This window comes from Cavia porcellus, unplaced genomic scaffold, assembly GCF_034190915.1.
Source record: "Cavia porcellus strain 051 isolate PalLab524CR breed Dunkin Hartley unplaced genomic scaffold, mCavPor4.1 scaffold_9, whole genome shotgun sequence".
In the NCBI taxonomy this organism is placed as follows: Eukaryota; Metazoa; Chordata; class Mammalia; order Rodentia; family Caviidae; genus Cavia; species Cavia porcellus.
This window is the reverse complement of record NW_026947492.1, coordinates 22,022,123-22,037,720: the sequence shown is the minus strand read 5'-3', so window position 1 is coordinate 22,037,720 and position 15,598 is coordinate 22,022,123. Positions and strand designations below refer to the sequence as shown.

The following is a 15,598-nucleotide window of genomic DNA, read 5'->3' as shown; positions in this document are numbered from 1 at the left end:
AAAATTATCTGTACAAGATTGAAAAGCTAAAAGCTAATAAACAAAGAAGGTATGGGAGAGACAATCCCATCTACACTTTGGCCTTAGAGTCACTGCTGCCACTGTGCACAAAATCTGGCTCTGAAATTCCTCGTAGCCAAAAGGCCTCAGAGCTTTGCTGCCTTCTGTAGTGGTTGATTGATTGTGTCAACTTGAGATATTCAGAAGCTTAACTAAATGCATTTGACAACTCTATACCCAAGGGTGTAGAAGAAGAACCACCCTAGGGTGACTCATTATCTGGAGGTATAAAAGGAAAAGAGGAATGACGAATGCATTTGGGAGAAGCTCCAGTCTTCACTTAGATTTAGACATCATCTCCTGGCTTCCAGTGTAGACTCTTCAGCTTTCCTGCACTGACTTCAGCCTTTCATCATAGAGCCTCTGGCCTTCTGTCGAAAACCCATCAGCCTGCTGGTGTGGACTTGCACAAGACACTAGGGTGAATCCAGACCTTGGATTGAATCCTTTCAGTCTCCAGTGCACATTTCTTCATTGGACTCTGGCTGACAGGTTTTAGCCAGCTTTATGTTGCAAATCAAGAGCAAAGAGCCCAGCAGAATAATTTACAATGCTGTGAGTTTGGCCAGAAGGAAAACTCCAGGAAAGCTGTGGATTGTAAAGACAGAATTGAGACTTTGATTGCTGAGAAGAAACAGAGAATTTAGAAAGATTGCCATGGGGCATCCCAGGAAGCAGCAGGTGTCCACCCTTTGCAGTATCAAAACTGCAAAAGTGAAAGAATTTTCTCAGAGAAGAAAGCTGTGGAGCACCATGTTCCAAAACAGCAATAGAAGCCACATGAGGTTCCAGAATGGTGGCAGCCACAGAAGGTTCCAGAATGGCAGCAACATAGAAAAGCTTTTCTTCACAATCAGGTTCACAGAGCCCAGGCATTCGACCCCGACAGCCAAGAGAAAGAGAAAAGCTACTGTTCCAGGAGGCAGCAAACCTTGGTGACATCCACATGTTGCTGATTTTAGGTGCAAGGAAAATGCACAAATTCTGAGAGTAAGATAGCTTCTACCTCGATTGCAAAGGGCCTGGGAGGCCAAGCAGTGTGCCCCTGAAAGGCCAATTTGTAAAGATGTAAAGGTGAAGCCAAAGGTGCAATGGAGACCGCAGAAGTTTGGAAAAGCCAGGAACATGGATCGTCCAAGGAAAGCTGCAAAAATGGAGCAGAGAGGGTTTAAGAGAGAAGCTGCAGGAGCTAAAATTCCTGGAAATGCCATGGGGTTCCAATGCTTTATATCCCCCTGTTTGTAACTTTTGGAATGGTAATGTTTATCTCGTGCCTTTGCATTTTAGAAATGTTTGACCTTGTTTCATTTGTACAGGGGGTTACAGTTAAGAGTTTGTCATAGATATCAGAGAAGACTTGTGACTTGGACTTCTCAACTTGGCAACTCTTTGGCAACTCTTGGAGATGGATTAAATGTCTTTTGTATAAAGAATGTGCATGAATCCTAAGGGCCAAGGATGGAATGTCATGGTTTATGTCAGTGGCCCCCAAGCCTTATGCCTTTTCATTATGCATTTGTGATTGGTTCATTGTCTAGTGCTTGGAATAGGGGTATGAGTGCTACACTGGTGTAGAGGTGGAGCCAGAATGTGATGTAATGGCAAGAAAAAGGTGTCTCTCTCTTTTTCTTATGGGTTTTTGCCTTGCTGTTTGCAGCTGCAGTGAACTGTGGCCCTGCCATGCCACCCTGCCACCGAGCCAACTAAATATGGACTGAAACCTCCAAAAACTGTAATAAATAAGGCTTTCCTTTCCCAACTTTGGGCATCCGGTTTCTTTGTCTCAGCGATGAGCAAAAAATAACTAAGAAAGATTTTGGTACCAGGATTGGTCCTAGAGGAACAGAATTATAATAATGGTATTCTTTAATGGTGTTAGAGGTTCCTGAAGTTGGCTCTGCAGTTTGGTGAGACCTGCAGACACCCAGGTCTCCACTTTTACTTCTGTGGAATATACTGATAATCCTTGGCATGAACTGTTTAAACTAATAGGTCTCATAGATCCATTTGATTATCCTAATTCACCAATTGTGAGATGTCAGAAATTTAGTGACTCTGTACAAAACAAGTTTGAATATCTTTGGCAGAGGAGACAATATAATGATGCTGGATGGTTGGTCTTGGCCTCTTTGGACAAACTAATGAAGGAAAAATCCCATCTCCAGAAGCAGATAATAAATTTAAAAGTTTATCAGTGTGTCATGAGAGAAAATCTCCTCTCATTTAGCTGCAGGGCTGAGATTTCAGAAACCCAAATGCAGTCCCTCATAATTTGATTGGCTGAAGTAAATAAAATTTAATGCTCAGCCTCGAAGGGTATCTGAAGCAAAGGTGAGGGCACTGGTTGGAATAGAATGGGATCCCATGAATTGGGATGGAGATGTATGGGAGGATTCTGAAGAAATTGAAGATACTAAATTTCTGGATGCTAATGAAGTTATTTTGCCTGAGGCAGAGATTTCCCCATGGGAAGCCTCAGAGGCATCACTACCTCCAGCCCCTGTTATGTTGGAGTCTCCTAGCATACTTCAAGAAGCTAATCCTGTGTTGACTAGACAGAATTATGCTTATGCTCCTCAGGACCCACCCTCAACCCCCATTTTTGCCTCTAAGCCCATAACCAGGCTCACATCACAAAAAGCTCCTAAAGGTGAGATACATAGTGTGAACCATGAAGAGGTTCCCTACGCTCACAAAGACCTTCTTGAGTTTTCCAATTCTTTATAGGCAGAGGCCTAATGAGCAAGCATGGGACTGGATTTTATGAGTATGGGATAATGATGGAAAAAAACAGACACCTAGATCAGGCTGAATTTGTTGACATGGGTCCATTACGTAGGGATTCTGAATTTAATGTCATAGCTTGTGGAGTGAAGAAAGGTATTAATAGTTTGGATGGTTGGTAGAGACACGGATCAAAAGATGGTCCACTGTGAATGAGTTAGAGATGCCTGATATTCCATAGTTTGCTATTGATGAGGGGATTCAGAGGCTCAGGGAAATGGGAATGCTGGAGTGGATCTGTCAAGTTAAACCTAATCCTCCACATTGGGATGATCCAGAAATCACACCCTTCACCAGCACTTAGAGAAACAGATTTGTGAGGGGAGCTCCAGGGTCCCTGAAGAGCCCTGTTATTGCTCTTCTTATTGCTCAATTAGGACATTTAAGGGCAATGGGCTTGATTGGGTCCCAGAGTGGCAGAGATCAAGTGGCAGCTCTACTTAATCACCAAAAGCAGGGTCCATGTTCTTACTGTAAAGGACAGCAGAAGTGGAACAATGACCAGAATAATCTGACATGTGCAGATGTATGACACTGGCCGATTAACCATGGTGTTCCTAGAAGTGAAATAGACAGGAAGCCAACAAAACTTTTACTAGATTTATATAATTGAAAAAAATTAAGGGCAAATGAATGGAGCCTTACATCAAATCATGGTAACATAGAATCACAGCCCCTCAACCAGTTCCCAGATTTGAGCCAGTTTACAGACCCAGAACCCTTTGAATGACAGGAAGGCCAGATCCCCTTGGAGAAGGATTCTGATGTGCCAAAAATTTACACTGTTTATCTTTCTCCCATCCTTCCCCAGAGGGACCTTTTTGCCCGAGTAAATGTCCCCTGGGGGAAGGGAAATGATGAGACATTTTGGGGACTACTAGACACTGGTTCTGAACTAACACTGGTTCCCAGAGATCCAAAACATCACTGTGGCCCTCCAGTAAGAGTAAGGGCCTATGGAGGCCAGGTGATGGAGTTTTAGCAAAGGTCCAACTTACAGTGGGTCCAGTAGGTCCTTGGATTCACCCTGTAGTTATTTCCCCTGTTCTAGAATGTATAATTGGGACTGATGTACTTAGTACCTGGAAGGATCCTCACATTGGTTCCCTAACCTGTAATGTGAGGGCTATCGTGGTTGGGAAGGCCAAATGGAAGCCACTAGAGTTGCCTTTGCCTGGTAAAATAGTAAACCAGAAGCAGTATCGCATTCCTGGAGGGATCCAAGAGATTACTGCCACCATCAAGGACTTGAAGGATGCAGGGGTGGTGGTGCCCACCACATCTCCATTTAATCCCCCCTTTTGGCCTGTGCAGAGACAGATGGGTCTTGGAGAATGACTGTGGGTTACCGTAAACTGAATCAGATGGTGACTTCAATTGCAGCTGCAGTTCCAGATGTGGATTCTTGCTTGAGCTGATTAATACAACTCCTGGTAATTTGTATGCAGCTATCAATTTGGTAAATGCCTTTTTCTCCTTACCTGTCCATAAGTATCATCAGAAACAATTTGCTTTTAGCTAGCAAGGCCAGCAATATACCTTTACTGTCTTACCTTAGGGGTATATTAACTCGCCAGCCCCATGTCACAATTTGGTTCGAAGGGATCTTGATCACTTTTCTCTGCCACAGGATATCACACTGGTCCATTACATTGATGATGTTATGCTGACTGGGCCTAGTGAGCAGGAGGTAGCAACCACACTGGACTTGTTATTAAGGCATTTGAGAGCCAGAGGATGGGAAATAAATCCAACAAAAATTCAAAGTCCCTCTACCTCAGTGAAATTTTTAGTCCAGTGGTATGGAGCATGTATAGGTAACCCTTCTAAGGTAAAAGATAAATTGTTGCATCTGGCTCTCCCTACAACTAAAAAGGAGGCACAACATTTAGTAGGCCTATTTGGATTTTGGAGGCAACACATTCCTCATTTAGGTATCTTACTCTGTCCCATTTACTGAGTGACTCAGAAAGCTGTTAATTTTGAGTGGGGCTCAGAGCAGGAAAAGGCTCTGCAACAAGTCAAGGCTGCTGTACAGGCTGCTCTTCCACTGGGACCATATGACCCAACAGATCTAATGGTACTTGAGGTGTCACTAACAAATAAAGATTCTGTTTGATGAATTACAGCGGAGGCCTTTAGGATTTTGGAGTAAGGCTCTGCCATCATCTGCAGACAACTACTCTCCCTTGGAGAAACAGCTGTTGGCCTGCTACTGGGCCCTAGTGGAAACTGAACGCTTGACTATGGGACACCAGGTCACCGTGCAACTTGAGTTGCCTGTACTGGCCGGGTATTATCTGACCCATCAAGTCATAAAGTTGGACATACACAACAACAGTCTATTATTAAATGGAAGCGGTATATTTGTGATCGAGCCAGAGCAGGCCCAGAAGGTAAAGCAAATTACATGAGGAAGTTGCCCAGATACCTATGGCTCCCGTACCTGCTGTTTCCTTCAGTTTCCCAGAATGCACCTATGGCCTTGTGGGGTGTATCAGATGATCAGTTGTCAGAGGATAAGAAGCTAGGGCCTGGTTTATGAACGGCTCTGCACATTATGCAGGCACCACCCGCAAGTGGACAGCTGCATCATTACATCCCCTTTCTGGGATATCCTTAGAAGACAGTGGTGAAGGGAAATCATCACAGTGGGCAGAACTTCGAGCAGTGCACTTGGCAGTACATTTTGCCTGGAAGAAGAAATGGCCAGATGTAAGACTTTATACTGATTCATGGGCTGTAGCCAATGGTCTATCCAGACGGTCAGGGTCTTGGAAGAAACATAATTGGAAAATTGGTGACAAACATATTTGGGGAAAAGGTATGTGGACAGACCTCTCTATATGGGCAAAGGATGTAAAAACATTTGTTTCCCATGTAAATGCTCACCAAAAGGTAACATCAGCAGAAGACAACTTTAATAATCAAGTGGATAAGATGACTCATTCTGTGGACAGTGGCCAACCTCCTTCTTCAGCCACCCCAGTCATTGCCCAATGGGCCTATGAACATAGTGGCCATGGTGGCAGGGATGGAGGATATGCATGAGCTCAGCAACCTTGACTCCCACTCACCAAGGCTGATCTGGCTATAGCCACTGCTGAATGTCCAGTATGCCAGCAGCAGAGGCCAACACTGAGTCCCCGATATGGCAGCATTCCCCGAGGTGATGAACCTGCAACCTGGTGGCAGACTGATTATATTGGACCACTTCCATCATGGAAGGCACTGCACTTTGTCCTCACTGGCATAGATACATAATCTGGATATGGCTTTGCCTTTGCCACATGTAATGCTTCTGCTAAAACTACCATCCGTGGACTCACAGAATGCCTTATCCACCATCGTGGAATTCCACATAGCATTACCTCTGACCAAGGAACACATTTTACAGCTAAAGAAGTGAGACGCAGGCTCATGCTCATGGAATTCACTGGTACTACCATGTTTCTCATCATCCAGAAGCAGCTGGATTGATAGAAAGATGGAATGGCCTTTTGAAGACACAGTCACAATGCCAGCTAGGTGGCAATGGTTTGCAAGACTAAGATGGAATGGCCTTTTGAAGACACAGTCACAATGCCAGCTAGGTGGCAATGGTTTTCAAGACTAGGGTAAGGTACTTCAACAGGCTGTGTATGCTTTAAGTCAACGTCCATTATATGGCACTGTGTCTCCCATAGCCAGGATTCATAGATCCAGGAATCAAAGGGTGGAAGTAGGAATGGTGCCACTCACCATCACCCCTAGTGATCCACTAGCAAAATTTTTGCCTCCTGTCCCCACAACTTCATGTTCTGCTGGCCTAGATGTTTTGTTCCAGAGGGGAGAAGGTTTATACCAGGAAGCACGACAATGGTACCATTGAACTGGAAGCTAAGACTCCCCCCTTGTCATTTTGTTCTCCTCTTGCCTCTGAGGAAACAAGCTAAAAAGGGAGTCACAGTGTTGTCAGGGGTGATTGACTGAGACTACCAAGGGGAAGTTGGACTACTACTCCACAAAGGAGGAAAGGAACAATATAATATACGTGGAGTGGAGGAGATTCCTTAGGGTGCCTTTCAGTCCTATCATGCCCCGTCATTAAGGTTAATGGAAAATTACAGCAACCTAATCCAAAGTGCCAAGTTGTCCAGAACCTTCAGGAATGAAGGTATGGGTCACTCCACTGGGGAAAGAACCGAGACCTGCTGAGGTGCTTGCTGAAGGTCAAGGGAATACAGAATGCATAGAAGGAAGTTCTAATACCAGCTATGACTCTGTGATCAGTTAGAGAAAAGAGGATTATAATTACTATTTCTCCCCAAATATGGTTTTAATGTAACATAAAGTTAGACTTAATGCAATTTTTTGGGAACTGTTAAACTTGTGTTATAATGTTAAGGTTTTAAATTGATAGGAGTAATCATCAATCAAAGAAAAGTTACATTTTGTATTCTGGTAGGGGATTATTGTGTTTCTGTTTGTACAAAGGACAGTTATAACATGCTAGGCATAATTATACACATGTCCATGTATCTGGAACTAGTTTAAAGAAATGTGTCGGCTGTCAAGTAGACAAGGGGTGGATTGTAGTGGTTGACTGATTGTGTCAATTTGAGACATTTAGAAGTTAACTAAATGGGTTTAGCAACTCTACACCCAAGGATATAAAAGAAGACCCACCCTAAGGGGGGTCATCACCTGGAGGATAAAAGGGAAGGAGGAAGGATGAATGCATTCCATTCTTGGGAGAAGCTCCAGTCTTCACCTTTGGTTTGGACACCATTTCCTGGCTTCCAGTGTAGACTTCAGCTTTCCGGCATAGACTCTTCAGCCTTTCATTGTAGAGCCTTCGGCCTTCTGTCGTAGACCTATCAGCCTGCTGGTGTAGACTTGCATAAGACACTAGAGTGAATTCCAGACCTTGGATTGAATCCGTGGGCCTCCAGTGTGTAGGCACCCTCTGCATACTTCCTCATCAGACTCGTGGCTGACCATCGTAACCCAATCTTGTTGCTTCTTCTACATCTGTATATCTCATGTTATATCTGTTTTCTCTAGTAAAACTGTGACTAATACACCTTCTAACTTCTTCCTGAACGAGAACACCAGTGGATCAGAGGAAGCTGAGTCCTACACTTAGGGGAATTCACCTGAGAGAGACTCTTCCTACATACAGCAGACAGGAATCCCAAATCTTGTGTGACAGATAAGGATGTGATGTATTTGTGGTTGTGTGTGTACAGGAGTGTAATTCTACATGTATGCATATTTAATGCCTACATTACCACCCATGAGAATTTCTCAAATGATCATATGCTCTGTGCAGTACCTATCCATCAGTGCCCCAGGAATATTCAGCAAGCATTAACCCTGTAATAGGAAATGCTTTGCTGATGCTGACTTCTAGGCAGATGACAGATGCAATTGTCCAGTTGTCACTCTGGCCTCAGGGCCTCCAGCAGGGTGTATTAATGAGTGACAGGCTGCCACAGGCTCTTTACCTCTCCGTGATGCTCCTTCTCCATCACTAAGCCATATGATCACTGCTCCTTCCGCCTACGGCCCACAAGATAGATTTAGAGTTCTAAGGACAAAAGAAGGCAAGGACAATTCAATGCAATTCTGTACTTTTGAAACATAATATCAGAACAATATATCCTACCTACTCTGTAACAAGTTCTATTTGCTGGGACCCTTCCAGTCATTCCTTTAAAGGCTTTGGAATTCCCACCGGTAGGGCTACAAGGTAACCACAGCATACGGAAGTACTAGGTTCTCTGAATGCCTCTGTACCTAGCATTACCAGTTAGCATCCTTAGAATCAGATTTTTTTTCCTTCTCCTTGGTACAAAAATGAACATTATTGTAACCCTAATGATTCACCTTCCCAAAATGAGGTCTACACTCCTAATTAATACTATGCCACCATGACTACTGGAAGGAAAAGAAATAGGGTCTAGGGTGGAGTCAGAAATTAACCTTTAAAAAAATACTTGGCATCCTCACAATGAGCAGTGTTAGAGTCTTGCTTTAGAACCTTTCCCAGCAGTAAATAACGCGTAGTGAACTGTTGTAAGGAGCCTAGCTCCGTGCTAAACCTTCTGCACACAGTCTCACTTAATCTTCTCAACAGCTGGGGAGGAAGGTACAGTTTTTAGCCCCAGTTGGTCTGAAGGACACTGGGCTTAGACCAGTTTGCTCAGTGTGACTCATCTGGCAGAAAGATGGATGACCAGGGCAGCTCGGAGGCAGACTGGAACTTCTCACCGCTCTCTCCAAAAGGTGTCAGAGGACAGGAACAAGAAGACCATTTCTGCTTCTCCAGGGTCCCTGTGGTCCACTGCCAGTCTTCCCACCCCTAGAGAGTTCTAACTAGAATGTGAGCTGCAGATTGGAGCTTGCCTCCTACAGCCTACCAAGCAGTGTGGAAGTGGCTCAGACTCCCTCATCCAGGCCTGGGTTTCACACTGGGACTTGACCATCAGACATCAGCAGCCTCAGTGTGCAGGGGGTGGGCAGAGGCCATTTGTGGCCAGCTTCTTCCAGTGTCACCATCTGTGGGGCCACGCTTAACTCCATGGACTGGAGAACTGAGCAGCACACAGCTTACACGGAGTCTCTCACCAGCTCATTTCTGCTCATTTTCCTCTCCACTTTGGAGAATTTCAAAATAGTAGATCTGCCCCAGAAAGAGAATCCTGAGTATTAATTCTGACGCAATCACCCCTAATCTCCAGGATCTTTCTTCTGTGTTGCTTGAATGTTTTGAACAATTCTGTACTTCCAAAGTGTGTTTATTAATCAAGGTTCTCCAGAGACTCAATCAAGGAGTGTCCAATAGATCTGCATAGTTATTCTACCCATCTGTCTGTCTGTCTGTCTATCTTTCATATATCTAGCTATCAACTATCTATCGTCTATCTATCATCTATCTATGTATCACTTATTATCCATCTATCCTTTAACATCATGTCGTTCATATCCAAGTTGACATCTGGAGGTCTTCTGGAAAAGGAAAAAGGCCTTCTTCTCCTTCAGGGAGCTGAGTCTTTGATTCAAAAGCCTTCAATGAATTCCATAAGGCCCACCCTCAATAACAAGTATAATAACTTTAACTCAAGCTTGAGTTGATTAAAACATGAATGACATCAACCAATAACCTTCATGGCAATATCTAGACTTGAATTTGAGTACAGCATTGTGTGCCACGACCCACATAAACTGACACACAGAATTAGCTATGAGCTCTATCGTTCCTCAGCTATTTATTTAAGTGACTGCCAGCTTCTCAAGCATATGGATTACCTTTGAGCGGCAACCTTGGTTTTACTCACATTGTAAGCGCATATAAGTAAACTTCACTCTTTAAATATACGAAACTGAAATGATTGCATCTGTTTTCAAGGGTCCATCCTCAGAGTGGCTTACCCAGGGTGATGGGTGACGAGGACCACGGAATTCACAGCAGGCTCTGAGCAGAGCAAGTTGATTTTGTAGTAGATTAGTAAGCTCCCTGGCTCCAAGCAGGAAAAGAGGCTTCCTCCAATCAGACCGATGCCTCTCCCTGGCCAGCTGCTCCCCTGAGAGGGTCTGGGCGCACCTGTGATTCTGGGGCAGGTGCCAGACCCTCGGGGAGGCTAGCAGCGCCCAGTGCAGGGGTGGGAAATGCATGCTCCAAGCGGCCAGCAGGACCCATCCCCCAGCTGACTGTCTAATCCTTCCTGAGGTTCCATGTAACTCCCTTTGCCTCTTTCCTTCCCTGTTGCCACAAGTTCCTCCCGGTTAGGAGGGGTGAGCAGGCGGCTCTGTGCCACCACTAGGTGGCAGCGGAACCCCGGCCCTGCCGGCCTCCCCCCAAGTCTGGTGAGCAAACTTCTCATCAGCAAGTAGGACACTGTTGGGAATTTCAGGTTAACTGACTCAGGCATTTTAATTTTCTTGGGAAAATAGTTGCAGTCACACATCAGATAAGAGGTTTCTGAGGGCCCAAAGACCTCGGATGTGTGCCAGGCTGTTCAGCTTTTTCCAGCTCCCAGATATGGAGGAACTTCCCTCATCCAGCCAGACTGCCCCTCTAACCAGGTCAGAGCTCGCGCCTCCTGGCCCTGTCCCAGTCGAAGCCTGTTTGCTTTCAGTTCTCCAAACCGGGCAGCTTTCATGCCTTGCAGTTGTTCGTGACGCCTGTCAGTGGCCGCTCGGCCTCTCTCTGCTTTGACCTGCAGCGCCATGGTGTGCTGGTCGATAGCTGACTGACTGCACGTAGAATCATTGCACAAACAGTTTGTGGCATCAAAGTTTGGAGCAGGCCCGACTTACTCCTGAGGTCGGCACAAGTGGTGAGAATAAACAAAATTCTCAAATCAACCAAACAGAGATGCGGGCATTTAAAAAATCTATTTTCTCCTTCCTTCGTATCTTTTAGTTTTCTCTGTGCAGATATTTGTAGCACCTCTACCATGAACAATATTTGAAGAGCAAACCTGCCGTAGGCAGGGAGAATTTGTGGTATCAGTTAACTCATTTTGCATGATGGAAAACGCTGTGCTGATGTTAGTGGGTACTAACACTGCTTTTATGTAGAGATCTTTTCTCTTCATGACTTCAAAGACCTTGATCTGAAAGATCTCATTTTCTAGTCAGGGTGACAACTGAAGTCTACAAGTTGTCATTTTCCACTTACAGGTCAGGACAGCAAGTCAGAGAAAACTATCTGCCCAACTGTGCAGAGCAGGACTCAGGGCGATAGAGCTGACCATTTCTCTGTTCTTGCCAGCAACTCAGCTTCTCTTAATAGGGTGCTATCTTGTTATGCCCAAGCCATGGACTCAAAGAAACTAGAATTGTGGCCTCTTGAAACTAGACTGTTGAGTATCTACTGTTATGGTTTGTATCTGAGTATCCCCCCAAAGCCTCATAAAGTCATGGCGGCTGGTTGAGCCTAGTGGCTGTGATTGGCTCATTGTTTAGCACCGGGATTGGTGGTGTGAGTGCTGCACCCGCCCAGGAGCAGGGAGCCAGCATACAATATAGGGGAAGGAAGGAGGCAAGCTTTCCCTTTTTGGCCTGTGGCTCTTGTTGCTTCTGGTATTTGCTGCAGTTGCCATGATGCCCCTCAGCCACGCCACTCGGCCTCGGAACTAGCAGAGTATGGACTGAAACCTCCAAAAGCTTTAAGCTAAATAAATCCTTCCTTCCTTTTGGGTGTCAAGTATTTTGTCTCAGCAACAAGATAGAAGTAACCAAGGCACCTGCTTTCTGGAGGCCGTACTATCTCTGCATGCTGTTTCTTTTCACTGCTTCCTGGTTGCCAACAGGACAGCTCATCAATGCAGTCTTCTAGTAGATCAATAATCAACAAAATCTCATTATTGAAGGAATCAGATTGTTCCAGCCATCTAGTTTTGGTTCCCTTCAAGTCAGAACATTTAGAGGTTGAAGCATGGTTCATATCTGAGCTCTTCACACCACTGATCTGAAATGCCAAGCTGATACTGTCTTTGGGGCTAGCAGTTGTAAAGCCAGTCTATAGAGTAATAGGGACATGGGCCCCAGATTTGCTCAGTTTTAATAACTTAAACCAGCTGTCAGTCTTGCCTTTTACAAGAAACCTACTCATGCCATTTCCTAGAGACCTTCTCCTCGTCCTCTGCTTCAGCTAATATTAATGCTTTCTGAAACATAAAAGCTGTAATTATCTGTTTTGAAATATTTCTCATGCCTTATATTGGAGCTATTTGTCCACAGTTCTTCCCCATTCCTTCCATTACTGGGATCACAATGTCCTAAACAACGTGGATTTTATCACGTTTGCTCTATGTTACATCTAAAGTCTGCATGCCCACAGGAGCAGCTAATAGGAATTGAATGAATGAAATTTCATTCAGCGAGATTTAATTCTCCAGTTTGAAATCATAGCTGTTAGCCCTAATTCATTCTGAATATGGCCAAACTCATCTTTCTAAAACAGCACTCTGTTCATGTCATTCCTCTGCTAAAAAGTTCTTAATATCCCCCAACTGTCTACCAAATTAAGTCTAGGCAGGGAGACATAGTATGAAAAAATCAAATTGATTCATTCTCACCTTATTTTTCCAGTTTCGTCTGTTGCTATATCCACGATTCATCCTTTACTGCCACGGGCTTTGCATTGCACCTGAATAATCTTTTCATGGTTTTACCTGCCTGCCTTTATTTTAAAGCCACGTTTCCACCTAACATTTCCTTCTTACTTCTTTGCTTTTCAAAGTCTTTACTTTTCTTCAAGGAAGATGATAAATGGGGAAATATCACTGGACTTTGTGGACAAGAGATCACTAGTAACACTGAAGAGAGGAAAAACGTAATTTTTATCGGGTTGGAGACAGAACAAAAGGCTCGAGGCAAGGAATGCAAGGAAAAGAAGGCATCATTACTGCTAGCTTGGTGGTTACAAAAATATTGTATTTGGGTGGATCACTGGTCCGGGCGTGTCCCCCAGTATGGGAGCTCAGAGCAAAGCAGGCAGGTTGGGAGGGAAGCAGACTCCAGCTGTTGGACAGGGACAGCCAGAGTGTGGCGAACTTCCTTCCAGAATTTTAAAGATAAGCATCTAGTGCTTCCCCCATCACGTGCCCCCTCCTGCTTTCTGATATGCTGTCTTGATGCCATTGCTGGCTTATCAGGGCACCCCTGTCACTGGTGCTCATGTCCTTCACCAGTTTCCTCCATCATCTATCACCCGTTATTTTGATAGCACCCCCAAAACCCTTTTCTTCTATTAAGTACCACCCTGTTTGTTCAAATACTGACACTGATTATCTTTGTGATTCTATCATGATATCAAGATGTGATTGGTGCTACTTTAGATTTATTTGCACCCAAGCTCAAATGGTCCCACAGAACTATCAAGGGTCGCACTGCATTTTTTCATGGGCTCATTCTCCCTCCTGTACAGGATTCTTCCAACGTCCATCGCATTCTCAGTACATCTGGCTACTCAGGTCTCCCTCCTCATCACACATGCCTCACACTGCCACACACACTGTCTTTCTCTTGCTTACATTTTTGAAGAGGACACTGAAGCTGGTAGAGCCCCCTCAGCTTCTCGCATCCTAACCGCTGTCTGGGGTTTCCTGGTCTCCTCCCTTCCTGTTACAGTACAGGAGTGTCCTGCCTTCTGCCTTAAGGGCACTGCCTTGGCCTGAGTTGGAGGGTCTGATCATTCCTGTTATCTCAGATGACACAGTTCCTCATAAATCTTCTCTTTGGGGGGTTGATTCCTGAGTTTTATCATTATTTATAGAACAATTATTGTTATGGTCAATTTTTTAAAATTACTAGTGACCAAAAATCTCCATGGTAGTAAATAGAACATACATTTTTGAGTTTTCATCTTAATTGACTGCATGGCAGAATTCAACATTGTTTGTGCTGTTATTTTTTGAAGCTCCTGCTTTCTTGGACATCAAATTTTGGTCATCTAACTGGCTATATCTTCACCCTCTCCTTTGCAGAATCATTTTTTATGCCTCACATAAATAATAACAATATTGGTGGAATAGTAAGAGCAAACAAACAAAAAAGAGAAACAATATTTGGCATGCGCTTATTGTGTTTCGATATTGTTCTTAGAACTTTACGTTGGTTATTTTGTTTGATATTCCCGAAGCACGGAGGGATAAGTGTTATTAGCTCCATTTTTACCCTGGAGGGAATTGTGGTACTAAGAGGGTAAGCAAACTGCTTGAGGCTGCACAGCTATGATATGAAAGGACAGGAACTTAGACGAAAGCAATCTGGCTTCAGAGCCTCAACATTTATCACTGAACTCTTTTCCTGTTCTCAAAGTTCCTAAACCCTCATGTTTACGGCATGCTCTACCCCATGCCAGACTCACTCGTCCCACTGTACAACTACTTGCAATTGTTTACCTCTGGTCTTGAGTTGTCCTCTGTGCTCTGGACTTAACCATCTAACTGCCTATTCAGTGTAGAGGGTTGAAGATTTAAAAGTGCTTCAGAGTAAAGTCTGATGCAAAATGGTTGTTTTCTACTGATTCTGGTCTTATTGCAATAGTTTATCACTGGATGGCATTGTTACTCATCCAGGAGATAATACAAAGATCTAGGTGCGATCACCTTCAGTAATTTGTGTCCTGCATCTGTCTTACATCTGTATCTCCCATCTGGTGAAAATCTAATTGAGGGTCTCTTTCCATAAAAATAACTCAATGGCTTCATATTGATTAGTTAATGAAGGATAATGATCAAAACAAATGGAAAAAAATAACTCATATTTGATGGTCTTTGTTACACCAGAAACTTACTTTTATGCCTTAGGATCTTGGTCTTATCTTGGTGGATGGATTATGGGAGATGTCTTGCCCAGGACCTGCCCGTTTCTTCTCTGTGTCTGGAATGACCTACAATTCTTTTAGATAACTTCCACTCAATTTCCAGCTCAAACACCACGTTAGAGAGACATTTCCCCAATCTAAGTTGCATCTCTTTGGTTTATACTCACATCAATGATTTCTCATTCAGTGAGGAGCACATTTCTGTATTGCAATATCTTTTTATTTTAGTTAATTATTTGGTTGATATTTATTCCCTAATTAGACTGCAAGCTCCCTAAAGGCCATGACTTTATCATCCCCAAATTAGAATAATACGCAGGTCCAGGGTTTTAAGCTCTCAGGGAATAAGATCAGGAAAATTGGGCAATATGCCTACTAAAAATATTTTCTTCTTTTCTATTTTTTTATATAGTCCATTTGCAATGATCTGCC

The 15,598-nt window shown here is 43.9% G+C and overlaps 1 pseudogene; it reads left to right on the top strand.

Annotated features, from left to right (window-relative positions):
* Positions 1-2,424: 2,424 nt before the first annotated feature.
* On the top strand, positions 2,425-7,137 carry LOC134477490 (uncharacterized; annotated as a pseudogene).
* Positions 7,138-15,598: the final 8,461 nt, after the last annotated feature.